General features: G+C 34.3%; 1 long non-coding RNA gene across 2 annotated transcripts; it reads right to left on the bottom strand.

The window, feature by feature from the left end:
* Nucleotides 1–10,395: 10,395 nt before the first annotated feature.
* On the bottom strand, nucleotides 10,396–21,525 carry LOC131037182 (uncharacterized). Of its 2 annotated transcripts, XR_009104182.2 has the most exons (6): nucleotides 20,980–21,525; nucleotides 19,865–20,148; nucleotides 19,590–19,780; nucleotides 19,185–19,272; nucleotides 10,756–10,884; nucleotides 10,396–10,596 (listed from the first exon to the last, which is right to left on the bottom strand). It is a non-coding gene; the product is annotated as an uncharacterized LOC131037182 (long non-coding RNA). The 2 variants fall into 2 exon arrangements; XR_009104183.2 differs by lacking the exon at nucleotides 10,756–10,884 and having other exon boundaries at nucleotides 20,980–21,522.
* Nucleotides 21,526–22,808: the final 1,283 nt, after the last annotated feature.

The raw sequence follows: 22,808 nt of genomic DNA, 5'->3' as shown, positions 1-22,808 counted from the left end.
TAATTTAGGTGTTGATGTTGTGTCTACATTATCAAAGAGTGGTGTATGTGCAAACAAGTTATTTATCCTTCGATATTGTGATTGTGTGGAGATTGGTGTTACTGAGCAGACAATTGTGCTTAACCAGAACTGTAATCAAGCATTTGCATATGCTATTTCTTCAGTTCATTCTTTCCGGATTGTAATCTGAATCTTGTTGTAAGCCAGTGAGACTTCCCTGAGGGTTGTAGTCTTTTGGGCCATTATCTTTTGAGAAGTGAGCTCTAGGAAGTGTGTCTGAATGCATGTGCATTCCCCATTGTAATATTTCACATACTACTGCAGAGTATCATCTTACTGTGGGTAGGTTCCCACCGTGGTTTTTCCCTTAACCGGGTTTTCCATGTCAAAATCTTGGTGTTGTGTGTTGTGTTGTTAATTTGCTTATCTTTATTATTGTTGTAGTTTATTAGATATGTTTTTGTGATTAAGTTTGTATCTCTGATGAAGACTGATTCACCGCCCTCCCCCTCATAGTCTTCCTCCTCTTTGCTGCTAACAAGAACATTCTAATTGCTTCTAAGCGAGCAATAGGAGCAAAGGTTTCATCAAATTCAATACCTTCTACATGAGCATAACTTTTGCACACAAGTCTTATGTTGTTTCTTACCACTTGGCCATCTTCATTCAATTTGTTTCTGTAGACCCATTTTGTGCCTATCATATTCTTGTTTTTTGGGCCTAGGGACAAGTTCCCATGTTCCACTCTTTTGAATTTGATCAAGCTCCTCTTTCATGGTTGCCACCTAGTGTTTGTCTTCAACCTCCTCTTCAAAATTCTTAGGCTCAATCATGGACAACAAAGAGATGTCTTCATCCTCATAATAATTCACATTTCTTCTTGTAGCTCTAGATCTGCCCTCTTGCAAAATTTAATCAATAGGATGATTTCATTAAACAAATTTGGAAGGAGTCTTCAAAGATGTTCTGAATGTGGTCTTACTTTGACCAATTTTAGGTGCATTTTCAATGGTTACATCAACTGCCCCAAACTAAATATCAGAAGATGCATTCTTAGTAAGAGCATATGTTGTCTCATGTTGAACACCTTCTAATATATCTTTAGGACTTCCACTTGCTATCCTAGCTTGTACATGTGAAGAATATTGTTGGACAACACCTTCTACTATATCTCTTTAAGTGCTATTATCACCATTTTCCAACTTAACACCTGTTAGTGTTTTCATGAAACTTTACATTAATACTCTAAACAATCTTATGTAGTCTTTTGTTATAGCATCTATAAGCTTTACTTTTATAAGAGTAACCCAAAAAGATACCTTCATCAGCCCTAGGATCAAATTTACCAATATTGTCTTCATCTCTCTTAATGAGAATATAAACAATCCTTGAAGCAACCTTGAAGTTAGATAAATCTTCCACACTATTGAATCATGAGAAGATAAATCAGCCTTGAAGCAGTCTTACCTTTTCACAATTCATATGTTGCTTTGTTATGTTTTTTTCTAATTAGCCCTCTAATATGAATATAAACAACAGTATGGATTGCCTCTCTCCAAAAAAAATCATTCACCTTAGATTCATTCATCATGCTATGGGCCATTTCTTGGACTGATATATTCTTCCTTTCAACAACACCATTTTGTTGAGGTGTTCTAGTAGCTAAAAACTCTCTTTATAATATGTTTGTCACAAAGTTTATGAACTCGTTAGATGTGAAATCACCTCCATTATTTGAATTTAAACATTTAATTTTCAGACATGTCTCATTTTCAACTAGACCTTTAAAAGTCTTAAACTTCTCAAGTGCCTATGATTTCTCCTTCAAAAAAGTAACCGAAGTCATACGTGAATAATCATCAATTAACAACATGAAATATTTCTCACCTTGCAAGCTTGTAGTTCTTGTAGGTCCACACAAATTAGTGTGTATCAACTCAAGAGTTTTTGTGCTTGAATACTCCTTTGACTTGAGGTTCTTCCTTATTTGTTTGCCAAGTTGACACCCTTTACACACAATATCTAAAGGTTTAGTAAGTTTTGGCAAATCTCTAACAACTTCCATTCTGTTAATCTGAATAAGATTATCAAAGTTCATGTGTCTAAACATCCTATGCCATAGCCAAATTTCATTTAGTTGACTCAAACAACACTTTTCACTTCTAATTTCATCAAGAATGTGCAAAGTATTAGTTGTCCTACTTGCATCAACAATATATTTACCATTTTTATTGATTTTGCAACAATCTGAATTAAAAACTAAGTTGTGTCCCTGATCACATAACTAACTGACACTTAAAAAAATGTGTTTCAACCCTTCTACATATAAAATATTTTCAACTTTTGTCTAACCATTGTTTAAAACAAGTGTGCCTTTACTTGCCACGTTTGCTGATGAGTTATAACTGAATCTAACTTTGCCCCCATTCATCTTCTGGAGAGTCATAAACTTATTTTTATCTCCAGTCATATGCCTGGAGCAACCACTATCAACAGGTGGAGTTTCCATGAAATTAGGACTCTGAACTTAAAACTAAGAGCCACAAATGCCAAAATTGAAGAGGGTGAACTTAAGCAGCATAAAGATAGGCAGATGGCAAATAATAAGAGGGCGGCTCAAGATACTGAAGAGAATTCTACTTGGACTGTGGGGGAAAAAAATATGATGTTAGAGATTTTAAAGAAGAATGGTGAGGCAGTTGAACTCTTAAAGAGCAGAAATGATCTGAAGAACAATGAGATCAACCAGAAGATGATGCAAATTGAGGAAGGTATGAAGAAAATTATGGAGAATAATGTTGCTATGATGAAAGTTTTTGTGGTCAATATGAACGCTCTGGTTTCCAAGCTGGAGAGAATTCATAATGAGAAGAATGTTGTGGATCTGGAAAATGAAGCTGGGGCCTCGAGCTCGAAGATGACTCCTCACACTAATAGGAGAACAAGACAATGCACTAAACTGGTGGAAGACCCTCTTCCACGAGACCTATTGGACCTTAAGGAAGCTGCCAATGCAATGGTGTTGCTTGAGAAGGAGGCCTCCCAGGATTTAGACCTTTTTAAGTAGGTGGTCTGTGTTTGCTATTTTTGCCAACATCTCGCTGGCCTTTTGCTGGTCTTTTTGTGGCTGTTGGGTTGTATTGCTTTTGGATTGCAGCCAATTTTATTTCTTAGACCTAGGTTCTTTTATGATACTCAGGTCCCCTCAAAGCCTGTTTTTGCTTAATCAAAAACCACTATCAACATACCAAATATCCTTTTCATTTTGTGCAAGAAAGGTTGTTTGCACAATCAAGTACTCTACTGAGACTTGTTTCTCCTTATTCCTCCAAAATTTGGTACTCTCCTTAGCTTTGTCCTTTGTATCAACCTTTTTAGAGAAATCTGTCACACCACTTTTACAAACTCTTACAGTGTGTCCAAAGTTATTACACTTATAACATATAACATTGTAATTTCTCAAAGATGCAAAATAATTCCTATTCACGAGTCTGAAGTCTCTTCTTGCAAACACTCTACAATTTATTTTCTTGTGTCCAAAATAATTGCAAGTATAACAATAACCATAAAAGAAAGAATTGGTAAAGTTGGTCATATGTGCTTGTCTTGAGATAGGGGACCTTGTGAAAGCATTATTCCTAACTTTTGAAGGTGAATCATTTGCACTATTGTCATCATTCTTCTGTTGTTCTTCATTTGTATGCTTGGAAGTTTGACCCTCTTCAAGGCCAACTCCACTTTTATCATTAGTTTGTTTTTGTGAGCCTAAGATGTCATTCAAAGACAAATTTTCTGATCTATCTTCTCATGATTCAATGGTGTCGAAGATTTATCTAACTTTTTGAGTGAAACTATTTCAGCTTCAAGGCTAACTTCTTATTTCTTCTTTCAGCTTAAGTTGACTTTTGATTTCTTCTTCAATTTTCCTTGCTTCTTTAATCTGAATGTTCAAATCAACTATCATTTTTTCTGCATTCTCTAAGTCTTGATTTTTTAAAGTTTTTTTTTTATTTCCTCTCTGTAATAGCAACTTCAAGTTTTGAATTTTCTTTCTTAGTTTTTTTTTTTAATTTCATTTAGAACACTTATGAGCTCTTGTTCAAGATCAACTTCTTCCTCTTCTTCATCAAAGTACTCTTCTTTTTCTTGATTTTTAGTGATTGTTTCTTCCAAGGCCATGGATAAAATCTCATCATTTAAGGACTCCTTATCACTATCACCTCATGAACAACTTTCCTTCTTAGACTAGAGACTCTTTTTGAAATTCAAAGTCTTCTTTTCCTTTCCCATGTATTTCTTTTTGTTGAACTTGGGCTTTTTTTTGTAGTTGCTATCCTCACTTATTTCATATGGACATTAAGTTGCAAAATCCTACCTTGCCACAGTTAAAACACTTGAAAGACAACTTGCCCTTATATTTACCAGAACCCTTTTAACTTCCTTACGAAGTGTGCCTCTTCAAAATCAGATTCACCATTTGAGCTATCACTAGTTGCATATTCGTTTCCATTCTTCGAAGCTTTGAAGTCAGCCTTCCTTTTAGATGAAATATTAGAGTTTGTTCTCATCTCATAGGTTGTTAAAATTATATGAAGCTTATCAATAGTCAACTTGTCAAGATCAACCATATCTTCAATTGTTGAAAATTTTGCATCAAGTTTCAATGGTAAAGACCTTAAAATTTTCTAAATTACAATATTATTTTCAACCTTTTCACTTAGGTCCTTAAGAGAGTTTACAACTTCATCAACTTGCAAAAAATAAGTAGCAACATTCTCTTCTTCCCGCATCCTAAGACTTTCAAATTGCATTCTATGAGTCTGAAGTTTAGCTTTCTTAACCTAGTCATATCCTTCCTATGTTTTTTGAAGTTTCTCCCAAATGTCATGAGTTGTATCAAAATGCACGACTTTTACAAATTTTGTCTCTGATGGACCACATAATATTGCATTCATGGCTTTTGCATTGTATTCAAACTCTTTCTCATCAGCATTTGTTGGAGGAACTGAAGGAATTGTGTAACTAGGCACAACATTATTCCAAACATCAGATTCGTTCTCATTCACACACACCAAAATGCATAGTTAGAGCCATTAAATAGGGGTGCTCTATTTGTAGGAAGACCTTCAAGTGCACTCATGTGTGCTAACAAGATCAACCTCTAAGCTTTAAAGTTCTATTTGCGAAGGTATATGGCTCTAATACCAATAGAAAAACACACATAAAATACTATGAGGGCGGAGGTGAATCAACATTTTAAACTTTTAAGAAATAGAAGCACATAAAAGTAAGAAAAGCAAACAACAAAACACAAACTCCAAATATCATGTGGAAAACCCTTTCAGGTAAAGAAAACTAGGGCACACAAAAAAATTTTATTAACTAAACTTGGGCACCAACCCAAAATACATGAGTGAGCACCAACTCTCAAACAGCTAAGGCACCAACCTTAGTTTGAGAACTGACTCAAATAGATACACTGAAACCTGAATTAGTTCTAACAAGTTCTTATTAAGTCATTAGCAGTCAAATCATCAACTCGAGCAATATACTCCAAATCTCTTATTACCTCCAAGATTATCACACTCTTCTTTAGACTCAAATGCAACTTCCAAATCTCACAGTTACATCCACCACACTTCTTCCTACACTGTACTCCTCATTGCAAGCTCATGCCCATAAATCCTTCACTCTGAAACAACAAAATCATACCACACAAAATAATATTGTGTTGAAAAACACTATCCATCAAAACATTAGCTTTGGACAATCACCCTTTCAGGATACTCGAAGATATTAAGACAAATCCTAAGTGTCATCTCCCCGTCTTCTTAGACGGACTCCCACGATAATAAAACATCTACCAAGAGTTCAATAATTCTCGCATCAATCGGTATCGCCTCATTTTTTTAAATGTCGCCCACGGTTTAATTCAGACTTCACGAAGCATTTTTTATTCCGTTTTTCCTTGTTTTTAAAAAGACATGTCATCATCCATAAAGAATCAAGGGGAATCACATAGGTCTATTTACTCAATCATAGTGTTCATTAATTCCACACATTGTTTACAACAACAAAAAAAAATTATATCTATCTTTTTCATTTTAAAACACTGCTTGTACCATTTTTCTTTTAACCCATTCAACAACTCATGATAGGCTTATAAAAGTAATATTGTAATGGCTATCATACTTGCTTAGGGACTGGTAATACTCTCTACTATTTGTCACTATCCTTGGATAGGGTTTATGATAATGATATGAAGAACTATGGAGTGTCTTCTTCCATTGTAATGAGCTTGTGTGAGGGTTGCAACAAACACTAAACATGTCCTTAATGCAATCTTCGCTGTGACAAGGGTTTTGTGTTTGGCTGTGACTGATTTTGACCGTCATTTGATGCATTGTTCTTTATGATTCAAGTTTGAAATATTTGTCTTTTTGGCAATATTACAGTGCTTGTATTGTTACCATTAATACCTTTTTATGCCTTGGGAAAGCAAATCTCCTTTGTATTTTTCATCCATTGTTCCTTACATGCTAAGATCACTTTGTCACTGAATGCTGCAAAATTCATCTCTACCCTTTTGTCCCGTGAACACAAATCACTGTGATGTAGTCACTGTATTTGCAAGGGTGTCTTCTCAACTTTTGAAAGCCTCCCATATCTATTTAGCTATGATCTTCCTTCCATGACTGTATACTCATTGCTTTTACTATTTGGAACTAGGGTACCTTGACTAAAAAGTTATTTCATGCTTTTGAAGTTGTGATATCTTATGAATTTAATAATAGCTCACGATACTGCACCTTCTTGTTTCTATTATCTCTGCTACATGCATTCACTACCTTCTGACAAGGCTTTCTCTATTTTGTGCTTTGATGATCCTCCAAATGATTCCTTTTGTTTTCAATCTAACCTCCACTTATCTGAGCTTTTGAAATAAGTTTGAAAGCCATTCAAAAAAAATAAAAAGACTAACACAAGATCCATGCAGGTTCGTTCATTCACATACACATATGCTCATCCCTAAAAGACTCCTAGATATAAATATTGAAAAGATTTTGATGCAAACTTTAGAAGTTCATTTTTTTCCTTTCAAACCTATTTTCATCTTGGGGGCAAAAAATAGGTAACAATATTTTTTGGGTTTGTTTGTGGTAGTTGTAAAATGTATGAATCTTTTAGCATCGCAAATTTCATATGACAGGGTGGCAGACATGTTGTAGCCAAGAAACTGCAGTCTAATGAGAAGGATCTTGAGCAGTTTTTTGAATTAGTTGTTTTTCATCATGGTGTATTCAAAACAGTAAGAGATGGAATTAGGCCTGCATTATTTCTTTAGTTATGTTTTGGTCAAGCATTTTGACTTGATAGCATTGTAACATGTACAAATATAATGTTTAATGGAAAAATTATTCCTAGAGGTCATGTTTTTTGAGAACTTAAAGAATGGTCAATAGGCAAAAGCCATTCTTTAAGGTTTGTGTCTCATTTTCTTGCCATTCTCATTGATGTTAAATTTCACAATTTCTAAAAAAAAATTATCATTTACACCCTCCCTATAAAACATAGTTTACAAAGGATAATCACAAATATTCCTTACAAAAGCCAAATTTGCTCACTTTATGAATGCAATTCACGCTACATAACTATGCCACTAAAATTTTAAAAATGACAATCAGATAATTAACATTATTGTAAATGATTGGAAACTAATCATGAAATACCCTTAAAATATCATTAAAAGAGCATCGTGAATTCACTTTGCTAATGCAACATACATAACTAAAATATGTATTGACTCGTAATACATTAACACTATTCCATTTTTCATAACTAAAATATGTATTTTGACTCATAATACATTAACACTATTCCATTTTTCATAACCATCACATTTAAGTTGCTTATTTAAAACTATGTAAATAATTTGTTATAAATAAAATAAAACATGTGTTGTCTTGTCTTGTTTGGTTTTTGTTGTGTTGTCTTGTTTGTGTTGTGTTGTTTTTTTTGTGGTTGTCTTAGGTCAATTAAGGAGGCCAAACAAGCTTCTACCTTCATGTGGTTGGCCTTGTTAGTAGAGAATGTTTGAATAAATATTCTCGAAGCTAAGAGAAGCTTTTGTGTAAATATTTTATTTAAATAAATAATATTTTTTATTAAAGGTAATTAATTGCATGTTGAAATTCTCTAAAAAGAAAATCGAGATTCCAAAGTTAAAGAAAATAATATTCTTTAAACTAGAAATATATATATGTTTTCAAAATGGTAAAATATTGGGTTTCCTTCTTCAAACTAGAAATATATATGTTTTGAAACCCTAAACTCATCCAACACTAAACCCTAAACCCAAAAAATTGAACCGTAAACCATAAACCCAAACCTTCAAACCCTAAACCTACCTAAATCCCCAAACCCTAAAATCGAAACCATAAATCCCCAAACCCTAAACTCTAATCCTAAAACCTAAACCCTAAACACGAATCCTAATTCCTAAACCCTAAGAAACTTGAACCCTTAACCCTACCCCAAAATTCAAACCCTAAACGCCCTAAACTCAAACCCTAAACTCGCCCAACACTAAACCCCCCAACTATAATCCTAACCATAAACCCTAAACCCAAAAATTTGAATCGTAAACCATAAATCCAAACCCTAAACCCTACTTGAAGCCCCAAACCCTAACCCTAAAACCTAAACCCTAACCCTTAAACACCTTAGATCCAAACCCTAACCCTTAAACACCTTAAATCCAAACCCTAACCCTAACCCTAAAAATGAATCCTGAACCCTAAACATGAATCCTAAACCCTAAACCCTACCCACCCTAAAACCTAAACCTTAATAAACCTGAACCCTTCACCCTACCCCTAAACTCGAAACCTAAACCCTAAACTTGCCAAGCACTAAACCCCAAACCAACTATAATCCTAACCCTAAACCCTACCTGAAGCCCCAAACCCTAACCCTAACCCTTAAACCCAAACCCTACATCGTAAACCCTAAACCCTACCTGAAGCCCCAAACCCTAATCCTAAATCTTAAACCCTAAACCCAAACCCACCCTAAAACCTAAACTCATCCAGCACTAAACCCCACCCAAACCCTAAATCGTAAACCCTAAACCGTACCTGAAGCCCCAAACCCTAATCCTAAATCTTAAACCCTAAACCCAAACCCACCTTAAAACATAAACCTTAATAAACTCGAACCCTTCACCCTAACCCTAAACTCGAAACCTAAACCCTAAACTCGTCTAGCACTAAACCCCAAACCAACTATAATCCTATCCCTAAACCAAAAAAAATGAACTATAAACCCTAAACCCTACCTGAAGCCCCAAACCCTAACCCTAACGCTTAAACACCATAAATCCAAACCTTAAACCAAAACCCTAAACCCTAAAGTCAAACCCTAAACTATAATCTAAAACTTAAATTCTAACCCTAAAACCTAAAACCCTAAATCTCTGAACCCTAAACCCTAAAATTTGAATCCCTAAACCTTAAAACATTAAACCCTAAACAATAATCCTAACACCCTTAACCACAATCCTAACCCTAAAACTTAATTATAATCATACCCCTAAATCCTAATCCTAAACAATAATAATGCTTAGAATTATGTTTTGCTTGGGGTTAATTAGTATACTTAGTTTGAAAAACATATCATATACGTTTCTAATTTAAAAAATATTATTTACTTTACCTTTGCAATCACGATTTTCTTTTTACTTCGAGTATTATTTAAAATGAAAATATTTACACAAGCTTCTCTTAGTTTCGAAAATATTTATTCAAACATTCTCTACTAACAAGTCCAATCACCTGAAGTTAGAAGCTTGTTTGGTCTCCCCTAATTGACCTAAAACAACCAAGAAACAACACAACACAAACCAAACCATGCAAAACAACACAAACCAAACCACACAAAACAACACAAACCACACAACACAACACAACACAACATGTTTTATTTTTATTTATGTTGGTTATATTTCATTGTCATATTTTATGATTTGTTACTTATGGAAATATATTTTATTATAATTATGGTGAAATTCTTATATTAATTCATGATGCTCTTTTAATGATACTTTGCAAGGGTAATTAATGTTTAGTTTCCAATCATTTATAATATAATGTTAATTATCTGGTTGCCATTTTAAATGATTCACATAACATTTGAGGGGGTAAATGATAAATTTATTTATGAAATTGTGAAATTTAACTTCAATGCTGAAATCGAAAGTAATAAATGCTTAAATAAAAATTAAACTAATAAAAAAATGAGACACAAACCTTAAAGAATGGTTTTGGCCTATTGACCATTCTTTAAGCTGTTAGAAAACACGACCTCAAGGAATATCCATGGCTAGTGACTATTCCCTTGAGTGCAATCCAATAATTTTTTTATTAAACATTATATTTGTACATTTTACAATGCTATCAAGTCAAAACGCTTGACCAAAACATAACTAAAGAAATAGTGCAAACCTAATTCCATCTCTTGCTGTTTTGAATACACCATGATGAAAAACAACTAATTCTTATCATACTGTAGTTTTTTGGCTCCAACATGTCTGTCGCCCTGTCATACCAATTCAACCATAGATTAGTCAACATAATGTAGCAAGTAAAAATAAAAATGATAATGGAAGTAATCTCCAATCCAGAAAATGAAATTTAGGATGACGATGGATTCATACATTTTACAACTACCACAAACAAACCCAAAAAACATTGTTACCTATTTTTTGCCCCCAGGTTAAAAATAGGTTTTGAAAGGAAAAAATGAACTTTTAGAGTTAGCATCAAAATCTTTTCAAATATTTGTATCTTGGAGTATTTAGGGATATGAGCATATGTCTATGTGAACCTGCATGGATCATCAAAGCACAAAACAGAGAAAGCCTTGTCAGAAGGCAGTGAATGCATGCATCAGAGATAACAACAAGAAGAAGGTGCAGTATCATGAACTATTATTACAGTCATAAGATATCACAACCTCAAAAGCATGAAATGACTTTTTTAGTTCCAAATAGTGAAAGCAATGAGTATACGGTCATGCAAGGAAGATAGATATAGCAGGCTTTCAAAAGTTGACAAGACACCCCTGCAAATACAATGACTGCATAGCAGTGATTTGTGTTCACAGTACAAAAAGGCAGAGATGAATTTTGCAGCATTCAGTAACAAATTGATCTTAGCACATAAGGAACAGTGGATGAAAAATACAAAGGAGATTTGCATTCCCAAGGCACAAAAAGGCATCAATGGTAACAATACAAGGACTGTAGCAGTGCCAAAAAGACAAATATTGCAGACCTGAACCATAAAGAACAGTGCATCAAACGTCACTCAAAATCAGTCACAACCAAACACAAAACCCTTGTCTCAGCGAAGAATGCATTCAAAACATGTTTAGGCCAGTCTATTGAGATCATGGATAGCAGCCTTAGGGTAAAAGACAAAGTTTTAATAGCAAAAGAATCAATTGGGCAGTCCTTTTGATGAGGATTACATGTATGACAGTCAAGAACTTTCACCATAAATTTTTGTTTCAGTATCAAAGCCTTCAGTGTAGTCCCAAGAATCAAAGAATAATGAAGAGAAGTATTAATGACAGTGTGTTCATCAACTGTTAAGGCAATGAACAGAGGATTGGAATAGTAAACTACAGTAAGATGGCATTAGCCCTCAACATATCTAATACCAGTCATGAATGATAGACTCGGAGCATCAAAGTTTAAAAGGCAACAGCACAAAGGAAGGGAAGATATAGATCTAAGTGTCAAGGGCCAATCAAAAAATGAAAACCCAGTCATATAGCAGCCTGATGACAATGATTGATAAAAAGCATCAAATAGTGTTAGTACAAAGAAAGCGAACAGTTTAGTGTTTGTTGCAACCCTCACACAAGCTCATTACAATTTAAGAAGACATTCCATAGTTCTTCATATCATTGTCATAAACCCTATCCAAGGATAGTGACAAATAGTAAAGAGCATTACCAGTCCCTAAGCAAGTATGATAGCCATTGACACAGTCAAAGAGCAGTAACAAATACTAATTGTAGACAATGTGTTGACAAACATTGGAATGCTTTTGTGAGACCAAATAGCAACCAAATACAGTCCTGACAGCTTAGGGAAATGAACAGAGAAAGATGCACAGTCAAATAAGAGTCTTTTCCTAAGGAGCAGACCTAGATAACGCAGACAAGAAGCAGGAAATACAGTTAGGAGCAGTCCTTATTGGACTGTGTGCAGTAAGAAGAGCCAAAGGTTCATGGGAAAAAAGGTCATTGCTAAAAAGAGCAAAGTCTGCTAGAGATCAAAGAGGACATAGATCACTCTCAGAGGTCTCTTCCAAGGCAAAAGATCATCAGCAAAGCATAGTCCATTAGTAGCAGCATTAAGCATAAATTAGTCAACATAATGTAGCAAGTAAAAATGATAATTCAAGTAATCTCCAATTCAGAAAATGAAATTTAGGATGCTAAATGATTCATACATTTTACAACTACAACAAACAAACCAAAAAAACATCACAAAGATAGAACACTGTTTGAATTTGAAAACATACATAAAAATTTTGCAAGGTGAAATTTTTTTCATCAAAGTTGCAAACAATAATAGATGATGTTGGGGATGGTAAAAGAGGTGGTGGAGGTAATGGAAGAGATTCTGGCTCTCTTGAAGAAACATTCTTAGATGGACTCAAATCTAAAGATACCACTTTTGGAGAATGTCTCAATGTAAAACATCACTTAAAGGCTTTAAGTGTGAAGTTTGTTCATGATAGAAGCACTTTCAAAAATCTGCTCTTTACCTGGCTTTACCATTGCAATGGAAGCTATAGCAGGACCCTTTTAGTCAGTTAATTAAGTTTGGCTTGAATAGAAGATCTTCTCATAACTTTAATTAGTGTTGTCAGGGTATATGTCATGCTCATAGGTTACCTATGAGCCCTATAATGACAGTGAAAAGTAACCGGTTCTAGTTAAGAAGAATCAAGAAACTAATATGTATTAAGCATCTCGCAGTTTAGTGACTAAGAAAAATGAAGAAACTAAGTTGTTCTATTGTATTAGAAGACTCACTTGGCATAGCCAGATTTGTAAGTGAAGTGATTCAGGCATCTATGAATGGATGATATCTACTAGGTTAAGGTCGACAATACAAATTCAAAATCTAAGATCTATTTGGCAAAAGGAAAATTTGCACTGCAAACTAACACTAATCTATAGCAAAAATATTGCTTCTATAAAACCAATCTATAGACATGATATTGACATGCAAACAAAACACTATTTTTTAGAAGATCACTTTCAAGATCAACTGTAAACTCTTTTTTTCTAACAATTTTTCCTGATAAAACAATAGAAGCCACCTAATAAATTTTCAAAACATTCCAAACATCTCAATACTAAATGATATGACCTAAATGATCTCAATCAACATAAAAGATGCTAGTGAAATTAGTCGGCTCATTCTACATTTTTGCCAATTTGGTCAATTTTCAAATCTGGTTAGCTTATTTGCTGACGAATTACAAATTTCTTAGCAGTAGGCCTATTGGGTGTAAATAGATTGAACAAGTTGTCTGGTAACTCTTTTGTGCACACATGAACACCTAACCAAAAACTTGCTACTGCTGTAAGTGAGCTTCTTGCTGCCTCTGAATTCAGTAACGTTTTTGCAAGATTTCAAGCCTATTCTTTTATCATCTAAAGGTGACTAGAGCCAGTGGAATTAGAGATAAAACAGTTAGAAGTGTTTACGAGCTTAGGTTTTGGTATTTTCATGCTAAAATTTGAACAAGTAGATTCATTTTGCAAAATGCAACTGTTACCTATTTTTCAAGTATCTAGGAGAAAAATAGCCTACACAAGTTTGGAGCTCATAATGAAGTTTTAAAAGGTTTTAAACTTTTTAAAGATGGCAAAAATTTACCTCCAAAGCCTTAGATCATTGAAGTCAAGGTAATGGTCACATTTAAATAAAGGAGTAGATAATGTTTTGGATTTATTTATATCATATTTGAGAAGGTTCACAAAAAGCACTCTCCACATTGAAATAAAGATCAAAGAAATTAATTTCATATTAGATGAAATTGGAATTTCAAGATAAAAGTTGTCCATGTAGCATGAAGTTGAAAAAATTCAGTCTTAAGCTTTGGAGGGAAACAAAGCTTTTAAAAGAAATAAAGCTTTACACGTTGCATGAGTTAAGTTAGGGTTTTTCCTTAACATGAGCTTGAATTATTAAACATGAAAGCTGGATTTCTGGAGTTTCTCTTGCTGATACAGACCCATAATGGTCACCATAATGATCAGATCTCCAGCAATAACTCAAAGAGAGAAACCCATGTTTGAACTTGATGTATACTCTCAGTTATGAAGACTTCACTCAAATGCGTCAGTAGTTTGAGGTGTCATTAATAGTTTATTCTTAGAGGTTGGATGTGATGGAGTCAGGTTCATGCAGGGCACGTGGGATATATCTGCTTGAATCCACATCAAGTCCATGCAAACCCATGTAGAGATCACGCACGCAAACAGCTCATAAAAGGTCAGTTCCACCTTTCTAAAAACCTCTCTTTGCCATTCATAAATGGGAGGTTCATTTTTTCATGTGTACGAGAAGATTTCAATTATTTCGTATGCTAAAAATAAGGTTGCTTCGACAAGTTAGAAGTTAATGAAGAGTGCATACAATATAAGGAAATACAGTTCTTAATGGTGAGACATCCAGCAAATCTTTGGCAAGGAATTGACAAAGCAAAATAAAGGAAGATTTCATTGTTTCAAAGTTAGACATATACCCTATGAAGGCTTATATGGGTAGCATGATGTATAGAGTACCATGAAAGACAATACCCTGTTGCATACAAAGGACAGTCACCAAAAGGCTAAATAGCAGTCAAACGATGCATGCATAAAGACAGCAAAGATGGATATCACTGTCCACAATAGCCAAGAGAGAAACTTTGACAGCCTACAAGAGCAGCACCTTAAACCAAAGATGGAAAGACTGTCAAAATATAATAACTATCAAATCAATGACGAATCTCTTAAATATATGCCATGGCAACCAAATCAGTTGAAAGGGCAAATACAGTGGTAAAGGTATGAAGGGTGCACAGTGATCTCTGCATAATAACAGACTTAGCCCTAAGTCAGAGACAGCTCATAGTGCAAGGTTTAAGCAAACGAGAAATGGGTGTAGAAAGCTTAAACCAGAAATGGGTGTAGAAACACAAGAATAAGCATGGTAGTCATAAGCCCGTGAACAGAGCAGTCACAGCCATGAAGAGTATGAGAATCACAGTTAAAATCATCAAAGAAAAGCTAGGCCCTTTCAAGGATATAATCACAGTGTGATAATGTCAAATCTTCACCAAAGAAACTCAAGACCTGGTGGGTTCTCCAAAGGCCTTAATAAGAATACAGGTCTAAGCATGATCAGTAAACACAATGATATGATAGAAGCAGCCATGAGGATCACTGTAACAGTACATAGAAGACCATCCATGCATCGAAGTGAACATGTCTACAGACAAAATAATGTGAAGGCCTACAACAAAGAGCTTTTCCATGAACATTGATGCATGGATTAATGATGTTGTCAAAGCAACAATATGACAGAGATTATGCACCCTAAAAGGCCATTAATGATGTTATATCATGTTGTACAAGAAGCATAAATACTCAAGGAATATAAAGTATGGGCAAGTCTGAAAATAACTTTGATTTAGCAGTCATGAGGCATAATGAGATGTAAAAGTATGGGCAAGTCTGAAAATAACTAGTAAATATCATGTCAATCTTCACAACTGTCAAAAAGAGGAAGGGTATTTGTTACAGTCAAGCAGACAATGTAATGGTCAATCCACACAATATGAGGCTTTTGACAGTCATCAGGACAGAGATGGTTTATAAAGCAATATAATGAAAGTTTATGTCATGATAAAGCAGCAGAAATGATATTAATCTTAGCCATAAAGAAAGGGTTCTAAGTTATTACTTTGATAAAGCCATGACTAGTAAATATCATGTCAATCTTCATAACTGTCACAAAGAGGAAGGGTATTGTTACAGTCAAGCAGACAATGTAATGGTCAATCCACACAATATGAGGCTTTTGACAGTTATCAGGACGGAGATGGTTTATAAAGCAATATAATGAAAGTTTATGTCATGATAAAGCAGCAGAAATGATATTAATCTTAGTCATAAAGAAAGAGTTCTAAGTTATTACTTTGATAAAGCATATGTCAATATACTAAAAAATCATACATCTAATTGAAGACATAATCATTGGAGAATGTCATACGGGTCAAGGAAATCAGTGAAGAGAAACTTAGAAACCCACATTTCATGAGGGTAGGTAAGCCTCAAGTTTGAATTCAAGCTCAAAGTACACAATCCTATCAATCCGTTAACTCATCATCAAGCAGTGCAAGTATGAGTTTGAGATAAAAGAGGTGGGATTCTGAGTTCACATCAGTTTGGCCCTCAAAAAGGGGAAGTTTGAAGCAGTTCTAGCAGTCCTATTGCAGTTATGAACCCTCATGGGTTAACCATCAGTTGAGGACAACTTTGAAGCAATCAACCTCTAGTTACCATCAGTTTGGACCTCCTTTTTGCATGGCTTTAGTTCAAATTCGACCCAAGGCTTCATCATGCAGATTTGAAGATAAAGACAAGGTGGAAAGCAATCACTTTCAGCTCATATTTAGGAGGCACTACCAGCTCTTCAATTACTTGCTTTTAGGGCTTCTTTTCTGTAAGTCTCCTATTCTTCTTTCTTTTTTCTAGTTCTTTTATTCCTTGGAGCATGTATTGTGGCTTTTCCAGCTCTTTCATGTTGAAGAAGGCATTTGTAACTCAGTTTTCCAGATTTGTAATAGCAGCAATTCCTTTTTATTAAATAAAAGAAGTAGTTTTCCTTCTCCTATCTTTCTTGTCTCGACTTACAATGAATGATTTTGATATAATTGTTGTGATTTGCCTATAAATCCTTCAATTTTCTCTCATTCATATTAGAATGCATGCAGGAATGATGTGTTTAATGCAGGTTATGGATTGTGATTATAAGTTTTAATGTGTGGGAGTTGTGGAAATAGACATTTTTCCTTCAAACAAGCATTAAAATCTTAGATCATTTTCATGAAACATTTATGTATTGAGCATCTTGTGCTGAGTTGTGAACAAACATCCTTTTCTGAAATAAATTGTGATTCAGGGGCTGCAAGTAAGTCTTTGCATTTGGTGCATCAACTCCTCTTAGGATAGGTTTCATTTCAGTTATCCTTCTATCCTTTTTCCCGTCAAAGGTTAGTTTGCAGGAGATTCATCAAAGAGAACCAGCTCACTCTGGAGATTGATTTCCGTCATAGGCAACCCACAGGCTCGGAAATCATCCCATGTTTCACAAGATTACTGAGCTTTCAAATTGAGCATCATGTGTGCAATCTTGGTGACAACAGCAACATAAATGAGATTTTATGAATGTTGCCAATATAGGTGCACCATAAATTGATATTGCGTAAATTTCCTCTTTTCAAAACATGGAAAAAAACAAGGCAACTGGCAAAAAATTGTCCATACAACTTTTCTTTTATTTAGCAGTTTCAAATATTGTATGAAATGCAAAATTTGGAGGCGCATCAGGACGGGAGTTTATCTTTGTATTCTGCACATGATTTGGCTCTTCCCCTTCATAATAGGTACTACACTCTAATCATTTGTAACTGAATAAGATGGTCCAATAATACTTGAAATAGCTTTGTGTTTAAACATGTGGGGTTGCTATTTTACAACATGCGAATAGCATCTCTAGGTTAGAATTGCATTATATGGAGTTTCATGGCATGACATCATCCATGGCAGTGTAGGAAAGTTACTAATCTGGTGGTGAGAATAAGTTCTTAATCCTAGATATATGCCTACTGGATTTAATCCTTGAATCTGAAACAACTTAAGAGATAAACTAAAATTTCGTTTCATATCATTTTACTAAGAATAATATCTAATTGTTAGTATCTTTTGGTTCACTCTGGCACTATACCAGATTCTAGTCAAGTCTAAAAGAACGGTATACACAAGAAACACACAAAACAAAGGCAGTAACACAAAATGGTAGTGAAAACAATCTAAAACATTAGGCATACCGAGTCCCATTTTTAATCATTCATGTCAACTTCATCAAACACTTAAACTTCAACTTCAATAATCCCGACTGTTTTTTCCTGATAAAACAATAGCACTCAGCTAATAAAGTTTCAAAACATTCCAAACATATCAGTACTAGAAATCGGGATTTTATTCTCTATTCTATGAAACCTGCTAACTTGAAACCAAGAAAATCATATCCATGTATCCCATTTGAAATATTAAAGAAAATGAATTAATCCAGCCAACCTACTAGAGCTCCCAAAACAAGGAATCCAAAATAACATCACACGCTGAAGTAGAATTACTAAATCCCAATGGTAAACAAACTTCTCTACACGGTAAAATACATAACCAATAAAGCTGAGTTGTTGATACTTTGGCCTTACTAGTGTAGATGATTTGCAGGTTCTGTAAAATATTTGAAAGCCAATAAACAATACAATGCTACACCAAAAAACTGCACAGCAGGGAATCTATAGACAGCAGTTGTATGTCCTATCAGGTCAGTGAACTGCTGAACTACATCTAGTGTGGACGAACGTAGAAGTGCAGCAAACCCCTAATTAGCTTGTGTGTCAGCTTACTGCTGGTATAAAAAATATCCATTACATAGATGTTCATAAATAGAACTCCATAATTAACATTTAATTAAAATATATCTGTAATAAACATTTAGGCTTTCAAAATTCATAATATCGAATGATTGCTTTTAATCACAAAATAATTGTACGTAATGACATTTGGAATAGTAATTTGCGATCCATGCTTTTAACCAACAAAATATTTTTATGGACAACAAAGTATGGAACATGGGGGAATCTATAATCATTTTATTCATCTTAAAAAAATCATCACTTATAAAGAAATATTCGATCTCAACATAGGAAGATAAAAAAATATAGAATGGCTAAAAGCTTTATCTCCTATATCAAAATATACACATTGAATTTTCTTAATTCAAATGTACAACTTAAATGACAGTGACAAGTAAATACCTGATGCGATGTACGCGCTAGAGCACATGGCGGCTTCCCTCTGCATGAGTCTGGCTAAGCAAAATCAGACATCCGAGCTTCCATGTGGCTGGTTTTAATCACAGAATAATTTTAACTAATGACTTTTGGAACAATTTTAAGTAATGACTTTTGGAACAGTAATTTGTGATCCATGCTTTTAACCTATAGAATATTTTTATGGACAACAATGTATGGAACATGGGGGAATCTATAATCATTTTATTCATCTTAAAAAAACCATCACTTATAAAGAAATATTCGTTCTCAACATAGGAAGATAAAAAAATATAGAATGGCTAAAAGCTTTATCTCCTATATCAAAATATACACATTGAATTTTCTTAATTCAAACGTACAACTTAAATGATAGTGACAAGTAAATACCTGGTGCAATGTACGCGCTACAGCACATGGTGGCTTCCCTATGCATGAGTCTGGCTAAGCAAAATCAGACATCGGAGCTTCCATGTGGCTGTCCATTAGTACATTGGTGCACATCTCCATGCACAACCACAGGATTACAGTCATGGTACAGATAGCACATCCAAGTCCTCAACGATTTTGTATCTGCTCACCTAGCCAAAATCACTCTTCCTATTATTAATCAATTCATACAAAAGTAACAGTGAAGCTGATGTAGGAAGGTTTGTGCTGATTACCGGATACTGAAAACCAAGCTACCATATGAAGAGTTGAACATAACCTCTCCATGGAATCTGCGCTTGATAGCAAATCCAAATGGGTTCGCTGTGTAGGAGAAGATCAATTCATTGCCAGAGAATTCAAACATTGGGTTAGCTGTTTTGAAAATATGGTTTCCTTCTAGAGCAGCTACTTGCTATAAACAAAGCAGGTCATAAGGCAAAGCAGGTCATAAGGAACTTCCCATTTCTTCCTCTCTGCAGCAGTTATATGAACACTTTCTGCGTTCTGCATCTCATGCCTGCATTGGAATCTCACTTCATTAGTCCTTCACTCAAGCCAAAAGGATTAAATATAAACATGAGTGAAAATAAACCAAAACATTCATGGGGAGAAATAACTAATGGGTATTAGGTGAAAATGTATTAATTACATTACAGAATTAAATTATCTCCAAAATCAAACATGTCAAACCCATCACTGTCATCGTAATGCAAGCAACAGCAAAAGCTTCGAAGATTATAATATTAAGGGTAAATAAGCAGGGCTTACAGCTTCAAGGGTAGACGATAACAATACTAAGGGTGAATAAAACTTATTTAATTATTTTATGTGAACATTATTGTGTCAGACGGTATAGTTGGAAATGATCCAACAGATATATATGCATAAGAATGTGAAACCCTAGGCTTAGAGCGTGAAGTGTTTGACAGAATTCCTCTAAAGGGATGTGAATTCATAGACACTGCGTGTGAACTGTTTCACAGAATTCCTCAAAGAAATGTGGTCTCATGGCGTGCCATGATCTCTAAATGCACAAAATGGGAAATGTGAAAAATACCCATTAAAGGTGATCTGTATTACTCTGGTTATGGCGGTTGTTTTACCATTTCCTCCACCTGATACGATTGGGACTGAATCCATTCAAATGGAGGGTGAAAATGGTGAGAAAGGTCAGAAAGGATAAGGAAGAAAAGAATCAGGAAGTAGCTATTAAGAGAATAAAAAACCTACTGAGACTAAATAATTTCAATCCAAAATGAAAGTTCCTTAAAAAGTTTATCATGCCAACTTGAATTGATTGGATTTGCAACAAACAATAATGAAATCTTTCTTGTCTATAAAGGATTACCTGGAAGAAGAATTTCCCCTCGGTTGCTCTGCCTCTTCCTCTGCTCTGCCTTTCCCCTGCTCTGCCAGAAAAATGCAATACCAAAAAAAAGACAGACAGACCAGCGTGCACGCTGAATACCAGAAAAATGAAAAATGAAAACAAAGCAAACACTTAATTTTTTTTGAAGAAAACAGAGAGAAAGAACAGAACATTGACAGAAAGGGACAATCACAAAACAGAACATCGAGAGAAAGGGGCAATCAGAGAAAGAAAGAATGTCCGTAACGAAATGAAACTGAATTGCTTATATTTATATTGAAATTCAATTGCTTTTTCACGCTCCCATTTGAATTTTCTTTGCCGTTATCATTCTCTCAACGGCTAGTCTTTTATGGGCGATATTCTTTGTTGCCGGCGGCCTTCCAGCTAATGGCTCCGGCACGAGAACCCACCCAAATGCATTTCAATTCTGCTAAGGGTTTCTTTCGTCACCACGGGCATTTCCATTTTGTTTGTTTTCCCTTTTGTTTGTGTTTGATTTGGCCTCCATGGGTATTTCCATTCTCTTTGATTTCCCTTAGCCGCCATCATCATGTGTGATTTATTTTATATTATTCTAAACTATGTATTAGGATAATTATTTATTGTAAACTATCTAAAAATGATATCTATTTTAATCGAAACTCAAGATATCCATTTAATCTCAAGGGACCAGAAGATAATATTGTGAAGTTACCTAATAGTCTCTATCAAACAGATTCGCATATTATATATATTAGTATTAATCAATAATGTTAGTTCACATAGAATCTCATTATCTCAATGAATTGCGAAATGGATGATGAACATATCGTTGAAATGTAAATCATCTCTTACTATTCTATATTTGTGCTATAGTTTTCTCAATCACATCAGCGTTAATGTCTCAATGAGTATTCAATAGTTTATATGGTACATCTACCTTGATGTCCACTGACCTCACTTTGCTCAACTTTATTGGTGCTAGCAAACCACATCAAATCATAAAATCACCAATGACTAGTGTGTATGGCATATCTACCTTGGTGCTCAACAACATTGACTTCACTTTGCTCATCAAAATTGAATAAATATACGAGCTATAACAACACATCAAAATTGCAATGCCAATTCACTAAACCTGAAAAGCAAAATAATCTACCCCTATAAGAAATTTTTTACACAATTCACTCAAACTTTTAGAAACTAACTAGTTTTAGAAAATAACTAGTTGAAGAAGGCAATTATGCTCCAGCTTCTTGTTCAATCCGCAAATTCTATTTTGAACCTATTAAACTCCATTCATCATATGCAACGTGTCAATCTCTAAAATCATTATCAATAAAAATAAGATTTTTAGACATGTTTATAAGATCCATATAAATATAAGAAGTTGTTGAATGAAAATGCACCCTTATTGCAATGTTTATGAATCCAAAAATACCCTCATTTATTCCAAAGATAAATCCATGATTTCAAAAACCCCATTATGCCAAAAACCTTAAACATTTCTTTGTTTTCATCTTAGGACCTATGGATAAGAAAATGCATTTAAAATCTTATTTTACTATTTCACTTAACACATTATTTCTCAAAAAGCAATAGGTGATTGTGGCTTGGATTCTTGTTTGTCACAATGTATACTTCTATTGAAGATCAATGGCCTAGCTCCTTCAATAGTTTTGATAACTCATTTGCTACTCAGTCATAAACATTTTCCAAACATTTTATCTAAATAATAATTGTTATGAAATTTTTAAATAAAAAAGGTATTTTACCATTATACAATCTATATATATACTTTTTAATTTCCTTGTTGTATACTTCAT

This window comes from Cryptomeria japonica, chromosome 9 (genome assembly GCF_030272615.1).
Source record: "Cryptomeria japonica chromosome 9, Sugi_1.0, whole genome shotgun sequence".
In the NCBI taxonomy this organism is placed as follows: Eukaryota; Viridiplantae; Streptophyta; class Pinopsida; order Cupressales; family Cupressaceae; genus Cryptomeria; species Cryptomeria japonica.
The sequence above is the reverse complement of the archived record's forward strand: the minus strand, read 5'-3'. Positions and strand labels throughout refer to the sequence as shown.